This window comes from Pinus tabuliformis, chromosome 3_1 (assembly GCF_031772625.1).
Source record: "Pinus tabuliformis cultivar Carrire ecotype Pingquan chromosome 3_1, CPIR1, whole genome shotgun sequence".
Classification (NCBI taxonomy): domain Eukaryota; kingdom Viridiplantae; phylum Streptophyta; class Pinopsida; order Pinales; family Pinaceae; genus Pinus; species Pinus tabuliformis.
Window position 1 is genome coordinate 518,376,868 of NC_142301.1, and position 10,094 is coordinate 518,386,961.

A 10,094-nucleotide genomic window follows, 5' to 3' on the forward strand; every position below is an offset into this window, starting at 1 on the left:
AAGCTAACCTCGTCACAAGCTAACCTCGTCACACTTGCATGGAAAAGTTTGGTAAACCTTATAGGCATGCATTCAGCAAATATTAAAATAAAAATTATAATAAATTTCACAACTTTAATTAAAAATAACAATCACCTACGCCCCAATCTAAGGGAAAGAAAGACCGCCAACCCCAACTGGGCGAATTTTCTTCATAAAAAGGTATGCCCTGTCACCTATCTTAACGAAAAAAAGTTGCTTCCTTATAAAGTAAACATACGCATCGAGCGTCGTGCGACTATGTTACATACGGATTCGCCTATGTGAACATAAAATAAAGCAAGCATGATATAAACATGTCAGCTATGATCAGAAATGTTTATTTCAATGCATTAAATCTGATCTATAGTGAATAGTGCAGAAATAAATCAGATTCTTTCATAAGTTGCCACCTTTCTGAAGAATTTGGCCTTGAATGTGTCCCAAACTTGGTATTTGTAGTGATTGAACACTACAAATCCTCTGGGAAGGTTCATGTAATGATAACCCTGTCTGAGATAAAAATGATGGACTACATTTATCAGACTTTGGTTCAATGCAGATAAGAGAACGAATTTATGCCTCTCAGTTCTGTTCAGCCTGCAGGTGTAAACTGCTATCACACCATCATCTGGGTGTTTCTTCAATCCAGATGGGCCAAAGCTATGACAATCAACTCTGATTTCTCCTATTTTGAATAAGCCTGAATATGCAGATGTTGCATGTAAGGCCTGTTTGTGTAGAATATTTTGGCATAGTGTCATTTTCAATATATTCTATAGGATTCAGAAATTCATCTGCGTCCATGAATGCCACCCATTCACATTCTTGGTGAGCTCGCAATGCACAATGGAGAATCGAGCCTCTTGAGTTTTTAATCCATGGCCACATATGTCTACTCACATTGAAAGAACCCAAGGATGCTACCATTTCTTCTATGTTTTCATCACGGTTGTTATCATAAAGGAATCACCTCTGGACACCTAGATAGCCATGGTAGATGATTCATTCTCTGAGAAATGGAGTTTGGTTCCAAAGCATTGCGCAAGCTCAGACCTGATCGAGAGGACTAAACATCTGCACAGGTTTCGAGTTCATCATTGATTTAACTTCAAGCCTAGCTACAGATGGAAGTAAACCTATAGTTCACCTATTTCTTTCCATTTTACGTTGTAAAAGATAGTTACCTATTTCTATGTTTTATGTTCATGGTGCATACTGCACGCATTTATAAAGAATATTATTACATTGAAACTTACACCTTGGTTGGTTAGCCATGTGATTCGCATCATCATTTTATACTTGTCACGCCTAAGTAAAGGAAATGTAATGGATATCTTTAGCATGAGATTTATTCTGAATATTATCCAGGTCAAATTGACATTTTCCGGCATTGTATTGCTCCTCGTGATGTCTGCAATGAATACCAAGTCTCCAACACAGATCTCTTTAATGCCCTCCCTTTTGGTAATGCTTTGTAGCGAGCATGCACTTTTTCCACGTTTTTGGTTGATCTCGTTAGTCCTCAAGCAATTTTAAATCTGATTTCCTCTCTCAACATTTAGATAAAAGCCCCTATCTCGACTCTCCCTTGGTATCGTTTAGTTGCTTTTCAAGTTTCGTAAACTATTATTTGAGTGTTTCTTTTATATTTTGTTGTTGTATTGCAACAGTGATATTTAGTACAAATTCTTGTAAAGCTGTTAAATACCCTTGTGTGTTCTTTGGAAAATGAATCAGGGATTTATTTGCTGTGTTAAGATGCATCATATCCTTAAAATTTGGATCCTGGTAATCACAAAACTGTTTCTGAAATTATTTTATCACAAGGGGATATTACATATAGTGAGTCCATGTTGAGTTTTTACGTGGTACTTTTCATATCGTTAATTTTTGTCAAAGGGATCTGAATCTGGGCTATTTCTATCATAGATTTAATAAATGCCATTGGTCAAAGGAGTTATTATAAGATATTAAAATGTGATGAAAAATAATAATTAGCTTTATTTGGTACTTCATATGTTTTTAGGCATTTTCCCTTTGTTTAATTTTATATTATTTAATATGATGGATGATGTTTCATTTTCATAAGAGGAAACTAAACAGGTGTTTATAAAACTGTAAAATTTGGGAAAACATGATTTCAATGATATGATTATCTTTATGTCTTATAGATTGTCAAACGCCGAGTGAGGAGAGTAGCTTGGCAAAGATTTATCCCAAAAGATATGAGAGAAAGCAGTAATGCAAAAATATTCACCTTAAGAAATTTGTTTGTTTGCCATTTTTAATCAAAATGTAAAATCTATCTTAAATAGGACAACTACACCATGTATCATGAGCGTGTGAAAAATATACTGAAGTGTTTGTGTGGTAATAATTATTAAGTTTTCATAGGCTATTAACTGAAGATTTCCAGAGTGCTAGAAAAAGCTATAAAGGAAATTTTGCTGCCAAGGTTACTTCTTGTAGTTTATCTTTTGTGCATTGTGTGTTTTCTATTATATTATTATATTAATTCTTTATAAGTGGATGCATTGTGTGTTTTTTATTATATTAATTCTCTATAAGTAGATGTTACTGAGAAACAAAATTACAATAGAGAGAGTAGAAATTGTCTTAAATCTAAATGAGAATGATAAGACTGGTATGAAATTGGTAAGTATCTTCTTTTCTTTATTTTATTTTACAAAAAAAAATAGCAGGGAGAAAATTGTGATTTTTTCAAAATTTTCTCTTTTATGCAATGTTTTTTCTTCCCCTTCTTATGGACTGCATTCAACTTATTCACTAATATACCCATGCTTCATTGAAATGAAAATGTGAACTCTATATAGCTTCATAAAAAATTGTACACGTGTAATTTTTTGTAAATCTATTTTTTTGGAATTTATGTACCATTACATCCAAGAAATAAGAAAAATGGAAGGAAAGACATAAAAGAAGATTCTCGTTCTCTTAGGCCCTCACCACTACTGGATCTCCATACAAAAGCATTCATCCCTTGAATTTCTTGTATTTCTAAGCCATTAGGCTTCTCACATCTGATCACTTGTTGAGCAGCCATCAAAACCTTCGTCTTAAAAACCTTGCTGCCCAAATCCACAGTATCCCATTTCTTGAAAACCCTGGCATTAAGCAAATCGGTGTCTAAATAGGAACCAAAAACACATACAAGATTATCAGTATCAGAAATCCTGCCTCTCCTCAGGTTCAATTCTTTGACCAACTAAATCACACTGCCTAGTTCTATTACTGCCTCATAATCAAGCATATTCCATGCAAAATTATTTGGATACCTAGCTTGTGAAGGGACTAACATTCCATTTTCCTTGAGTTTTATAAGTCAATCCTTTTGCAGACTTTGGTTGTGGAATATGTGGGCACCTCACAATCTACAAGTGTTGTTCTTTCATATCCATAGAGCTGGTGGGAGTACAAAGGCTCTCACCAAACACACATTCAAACTCATCTTTCTGCGAGGCAAAACATCCATCACATGTTTTCAAGGGCAACAAAACAAGCTCTAGCAAAGTGACGAGATCTTGAACCAGAAGAGAGTTATCCTTGTCCATGACTCATTCTTCAACTGCATTATTTCTAGCCAGGAGTCAAGGATGATGTGCTTGGATCACAAGCCTTCCTCCAAATGGAGGGTAAATATTTGCCACACAATGAATCCCAATCACACGCAACCTCTTCACTGCAAACTCCTCCTCGCTCTGCATCGAACCCTTGTACACAACCCCTGCTCCTACCTTCCCTATAATATTCTCTCCTTTCAAACACTCTAGGACATCTTCACAGGCAAGGTTCACCCTCTGGAACGTTGCTAGTGAGGCAAAGACACAAATGATGACAGTGGTGGAGACACAGGTGTAGGTAACTAAGAATGCTCCACCAATATCGAAATCAGGGAAGATATTAAATATTTGCCTAGGGGACTAGAACTCACAACTCCTTCAAGCACATGTCATGTGAAAATTCCTAAAACCGGAATCCTATTGCAACAACTGGAAAATATTCTCCTAATGGTTAATTAAATTTAACAATTTATTTACTATTTTCTACAGCAAATACTAAAAAAATCACACTACAACCTACAAAAATAAAACTACGAAAGAACAAATGCTAGAAGAAATGCTAGCGCACACATAAAATAACACAGTGATTTTTGGACAAATGTCCTCGGAAAAACCCAACTTGGGAAAATCGGTGCAGTATTTAAGGGTTTTAATATTAAGCAGCAGTGAAATAATATGAGCACAATTGGATGCCTTAACAGCAATCCTACAGAGAAATACTGGCAAGAAAAAGCTAGTGAGGAAAATTCCTCACTCCACAAGCAAATTTGGGCTCTGACCTCAGCTCCAAGTGAGTCGTTTAAAGTGCCTCTTCGTAGCCACTGTTTCACACTAGTGCATTCCCTTCTGCACTCAGTTCGAACCAACTTCTCCTCAAGCCGTTTGGTCTACTGTTGTCTGGGAAAATGTCTCTCTTGGCCTTTGGAACCTCTGTCTAACTTCTAGCACCGAATATCGTCTTTCCCCAGCAGAATCGAAAATGCCTTTAGAGGCTACTGCGTTGCCTCATCATCAGCCTCTCTGTGTCTCTTTTGCCTCTCTGCAAATGCACTCACCGGATCTGGAAATATTCCTCGGACTTCATTGTCTCTGCCCCTCTCTCACTGCTTCAATCCCACTAGCTCTCTCTCCCGCAACTGACAGTTGCTAATCAGGAAATCGATCTACTCATGAAATCGAACTGCTCAAGTGTTTTCTGTGAAAATTCCTAGATCTAACAATCTCAGGAATCGTACTGCAACCGACTGAATCTATTTCACCTAGATTGTAAATTACATTACAAGCTTATTTAATATTTCTTCTTGAAACATTGAAGTAAATTACTAAAGCAACCTACACCAAATTAAATATGATTCTGAAACATAAAAATTGAGCAAGGAAAATAGAAACACATAGGAGAGCTAATTTTGGACAATATATCCCGGAAAAACCCAATGCAGGAAAACTGGTGCAGCAGCTCTGAGGTTTTAGTATTATTAAGTAGTAGCAATTTCTGAATACATCACTGAATACCTCAAAGGGTTATTCAATTACAGAGAAAAATATTGGCAGAAGCTTTGTGAGTTTTACCTCACACAATCAGTGAGAAAAAGTCTTGGTTATTTCGACTTCTGGATGAGGTGCCCTTGGCAGGCTCTGCACTATCACTGTGCTGCCTCTACGATGTCCCAACGTCAACCCTTTCAAGCACTGCATCACCCAACTGAGGAATCGATCAGTAGCCCAGAGTCTCTGCTCTCAGCCTCCCAGTCTCACACCCTGGCTTCCGGCTACTGAAACTGACCCCGTCCTCTAACTTTCGACTTTCTCTCTCTCACTCTGCACTGCTTCTGTGTGGCCCTTCTAGCCCTACATCAGCCCAAGGCTACAGGATAACTCTCTACTGATGATTCTCTGGCTGAGAATCTCTCTCTCTCCAGAAGCTCCTATCCTCCCCCCTTTGCTGCAAGAAATCTCCTCAATAGATTTTCCTGTTGAGAACTTCTCACTTCAAAAAATCGATTTCCCCAATCTCTCTGTGTTTTTTGTCAAGCCAGGAGATAACTCTTCAAATCGAATTGCATTTCTTCATAAAGGCTTCTCATGGTATGTATAAGAAGGCTTCACCTCCCAGTGTCTCTTCATTTTCTTATTCTCCATTATTTACTATTTACATTATTTACAAATGTTCACCCAATCCCAATGATTAGGTGTCAACATTCCCCCTCTTAATCTGAAGGGATGTTGGTGATTCCAAGCATCGTTTTGAATCTTTTGAACATTTCTCTTCCAAGCGCTTTGGTGAAGATGTCTGCAATCTACTCATTAGTGGAACATTGGCATAGATGGATTGTCTTGGCCTCAACATGATGTCGAATCAGACGGTATTTTGTATTGATGTGCTTCGTTCAATCATGGAACTTTGGGTTCTTGGCCAACTTTATTGCAGAGGTGTTGTCAATCATGAGTGGAGTTGAATGTACTTGTTTTACCTGCAAATATTCCATAATTTTCCTGAGCCACACAATTCCTTTTGTTGCCTCAGTAGCTGCCACATATTATGCCTTTTTTGTGGAATCTGATGGAACTGATTGTTTATGTGATCTCCAGGAGACAACTCCTGATCCAAGACTCGTAGCATAACCTGAAGTAGATACCCCAGTTTCTTTGTCTCCATCGGAGTCTAAATCAGAGTATCCAATCAAGTTGAAGTCGCTCACCTGTGTATAGTTGAGTCCAAAGTCTTGGGTTCCCTTCAAGTACTTTAGAACTCTTTTTGCAGTAGACCAATGTCCCTCACAAGGTTTTTACATAACCTGGAGAGGATTCCAACAACAAATGAAATATATGGTATGGTAGTAGTCAGGTAGTTGAGACTTCCTACAAGTTGTCTATACCTTGTTGCATCCTCAAATTCTTTTCCTTCAATGGATGTGAGCTTTAAGTTTTGTTCCATTGGAGTAGTCAAAGGATTGCACTCAGCCATGCCAAACATGTTTAACAAATCTCCAATGTACTTATCTTGAGAGAGGAATATATACTTTGGATGTTGAGTTACTTCAATTCCAAATAGTAGTGAACATAGCCCAAGTCAATCATTTCAAAACCTTTCCTCAATTCCTTCTTTATGGATGCAATGTAGCTCTCATTGTTCTTTGCCATCAAAAGATCATCTATATATACCACAAGATATACAACTATTTTGCCAAATTTCTTGACAAACAAAATTTCATCATCAATATCATAATGTTTGAAGCTGAGTTTCAAAAGATGCTCAGTTGACTTTTCATACTAGGGTCGAGGTTCTTGCTTGAGGCTATACAGGGATTTCACAAGTTTGCATACTTTATGTTCATGTCCCTTCACAACAAATTCTTTTGGTTGGGACATAAAAACACTTTCTTTTAGATCTCCATTCAAAAAAGGAGTTTTTACATCCATTTGATGGACTTTCCAATTGTTCTGAGCTGCCAAGGCAAAGAGTGTCCAGAGGGTAGCCCATTTTGATGTGGGGGAAAATATATCCTCATAATTGACCCCTTCCTTCTATGCAAACCCTTTTGCCACAATCCTGGCTTTGTGCTTGTCAAGTGAGACATCAACTTTATACTTGTTCTTGTAGACCCACTTGCAGCCAATTGGTTTGGTTCTCAATGGAGGTTCAACCAGCTTCCAAGTGCCATTCTTTATCAAGGCATCATACTCCTTTTGCATTGCTTCTTTCCATTCATCATGAGAAGCAGCGTCTTTGAAAGAAGTTGGTTCAAAATCTGTAGACAGATTCAGTTCACAATCATAAGAAATATCCATATCAATAGATGAATTAGAATCATCTATATCACCTCCATTTTTCCTAGTTGAATTTCTTGTTCCTGTCTTTCCAACCTCATCGGGATGAGCACTTTCAAGTGTATTTGTCAGCAATTTTGGGGGACCTTTATGAGATGGTCCAGGCTGCTCAGTTGATTGAGTTGGGACTGCATCAAGATTGAGTCTCCCAATTCTGTCAATCACATCACTCAAAGTATCATCAATGGCTGGAGCTTCACATGGGGGAGAGAGTGCCTCAAAAGAAGATTCCACAGATTGATCCAATATAGGAATCCCCCCTTCAAGATTTGGAATCTGATTATCAAATTCTTGAAATGATTTTGCATATCTGAATCTATCCGAGCGATCAAGCTGTCGCTCAACAACATTGTCAGCTTCGGAAGATTCAAGAAAGATTACATCTCTAGATACAACAAACTTCTTATTAATTTCATCATAGAGACAGTATGCTTTGGAGGTATTTGAATACCCAAGAAGATACACTTGCGACTCCTTGCACCAAGTTTTTTTCTTTGTACCTTTGGTATCATCATCAAGAGATCATCATTTTGTAATTCAAGACTGAACAATTTAATCATTAATTGGACAACTTCAAGTTCAAAGTGTGAGTCATAGAGTTCCTTCAACTTCTGTAAGGCTTCAAAATCATTTGAAAATGGTGAGATATGGTGACTCGCCTCTTCCTTTACATATGTTGCAGTCAAGGCATAGGCCTTGCTGTTCTTGTTTTCCCAAATGGCGAACTCCTTATCTGAGGTGGCCTTTACAAGTTCATTATCTCCTTTTCCTACAAAAGCTCATTTCCACAACTTATTGAAAATGAGAGTGTTTTTTATCTTCCAAGACCACTCAGGATAGTTCTCCTTTCCAGTGAGAACCACTCCCATGATTTGATATCAATGAATGTAGAAGTTCTATAACAAGAGAACATACAAAGTTATTCATAGCGTTGATGTAGAAGTAGGTGAATCACTCCCGCACAATGATGTTCTTATTCTAGATCAACATAATTCAAATATATTTCAAGAATATCCATCTGAAGAACTAGAAGACGAAGAATTTGAAGAAGTTCAGATAGAAGAGCATGATCCTATGAAAGTTAAGACTTCATCTAGGTATGTGCATAAAAAGAATATAGATAATCAGATTTTGGGAAATAAAAATTCAGGTGCTCAAACTAGAAGAAAACTTATAGATGCATCACGCAAAGAAGACACAACATTTTTGTCCTTAACGGAACCACAAAATTTTTCTCAAGCTAGCAAGGACGAACATTGGATCAAGGTCATGGATGAAGAATTGAAACGGATTGAAAATAATCAAACTTGGGAATACGTTTCTAGACCAAAGGACAAAAATGTAATTTGAATCAAGTGGGTGTACAGGAAAAAACTTTATGAACATGGAAAAGTAGTACAAAATAAAGCAAGACTTGTTTTCAAAGGCTATGCATAAGTGGAAGTGATGCAGGAGCATTCAACCAAAGAGAAAATCATTGTATTTAGTAGACATAAGGGGTCAAGTGTTTTAAGGAAGTTAGATTCCTAAGTGATGAATTAATGTAACATTTAGGCTTTTGAGTGAGTAGGATAAGCATTAATTAGATAATGTGAGGTTGTTTGTAAATTCTCTCAAATAAATGAGAACATGAGTGGTTAATAAAGACAAAAGAGTTCAAAGTCAAATATAACTCTTAAAGCAATTCATGATTCGAGGAACTAGAGAGAGTTCTTAGGAATTAAATGAAGTTAGAAGTGGACATAGAGGATTTATGAGTCAGTTCATTAGATTTAGGAATTGAACCAGAATTAGTTCAACAGAACTCTCTGGTATAAATGTAAGCCTACGAGCAAAGGAGGAGGAGGCCACTGATAGTTGAAGATCAGACCTGTGAGAGACACGGAGTCTCGAATGTAATCATTTGTTTATACTTATGTATACAGAAGTTTATTTCTAGCTGTGTAAATGTGTGAAATGAGTATTTTATGAATGAATTACATATGAATTCGTAGGTTCTATAATAGGGTTGCACACAGAATTCTGTAGAACACGCAGAGGGAAAGAATGATTCAGAGGAATCATGACGGGTTTTAGAATCCAGTTGAAGGAACAAAGTGAAGCTCTAGAGAGAAGTAGCAAAGTGAGAATTCGCAGAGGAGTTAAACTCAGAGAAGTTGAGCATCAGAAGCGGAAAGTGAAACTCTGAAGAAAAACCCAAACCACAGAGAAAACGCTGAAGAATTAGTGTAAATTCTAAGTAAAAGGGATGAGCGGAGAAGTGAGGCATTGGCACAGAGTCACTATTGGATCCCAGTGATCAACGGTCCAGATTAAACAACAGAGGAACTGACCGATGGAGTAGATCAACGGTCATCGCATGTGAAAGAGCGCAGGAGTTAACGCAATGAAAAGGCGGATTTATAACCTCGAGTGGTATTTCGGGCAGCAAAGCAATGGTAAGTTGTATCGAGGGCTTGGCTCTAATTCCACTAATCGGAGGACACGTAGCAGTGGAGGAGTGAGGGGAAACCGCTTTACAGGCGGTTAATCCCCATGTGTGTTGTCAACCCGAAGCAAATGTGAACCGTCGGATCTACTAAGAGTAGATCAACGGCGGAGGTTTAATATGCAAGTTGGTCGATCGGGGATCGGGGTATGGAAGTGACACGCGATAATGCGAAG

The 10,094-nt window shown here is 37.6% G+C and overlaps 1 pseudogene; it reads right to left on the minus strand.

Annotated features, from left to right (window-relative positions):
* Positions 1 to 407: 407 nt before the first annotated feature.
* LOC149188088 (glycosyltransferase family 92 protein RCOM_0530710-like) lies at positions 408 to 3,746 on the minus strand (annotated as a pseudogene).
* Between the last annotated feature and the right edge of the window lie 6,348 nt (positions 3,747 to 10,094).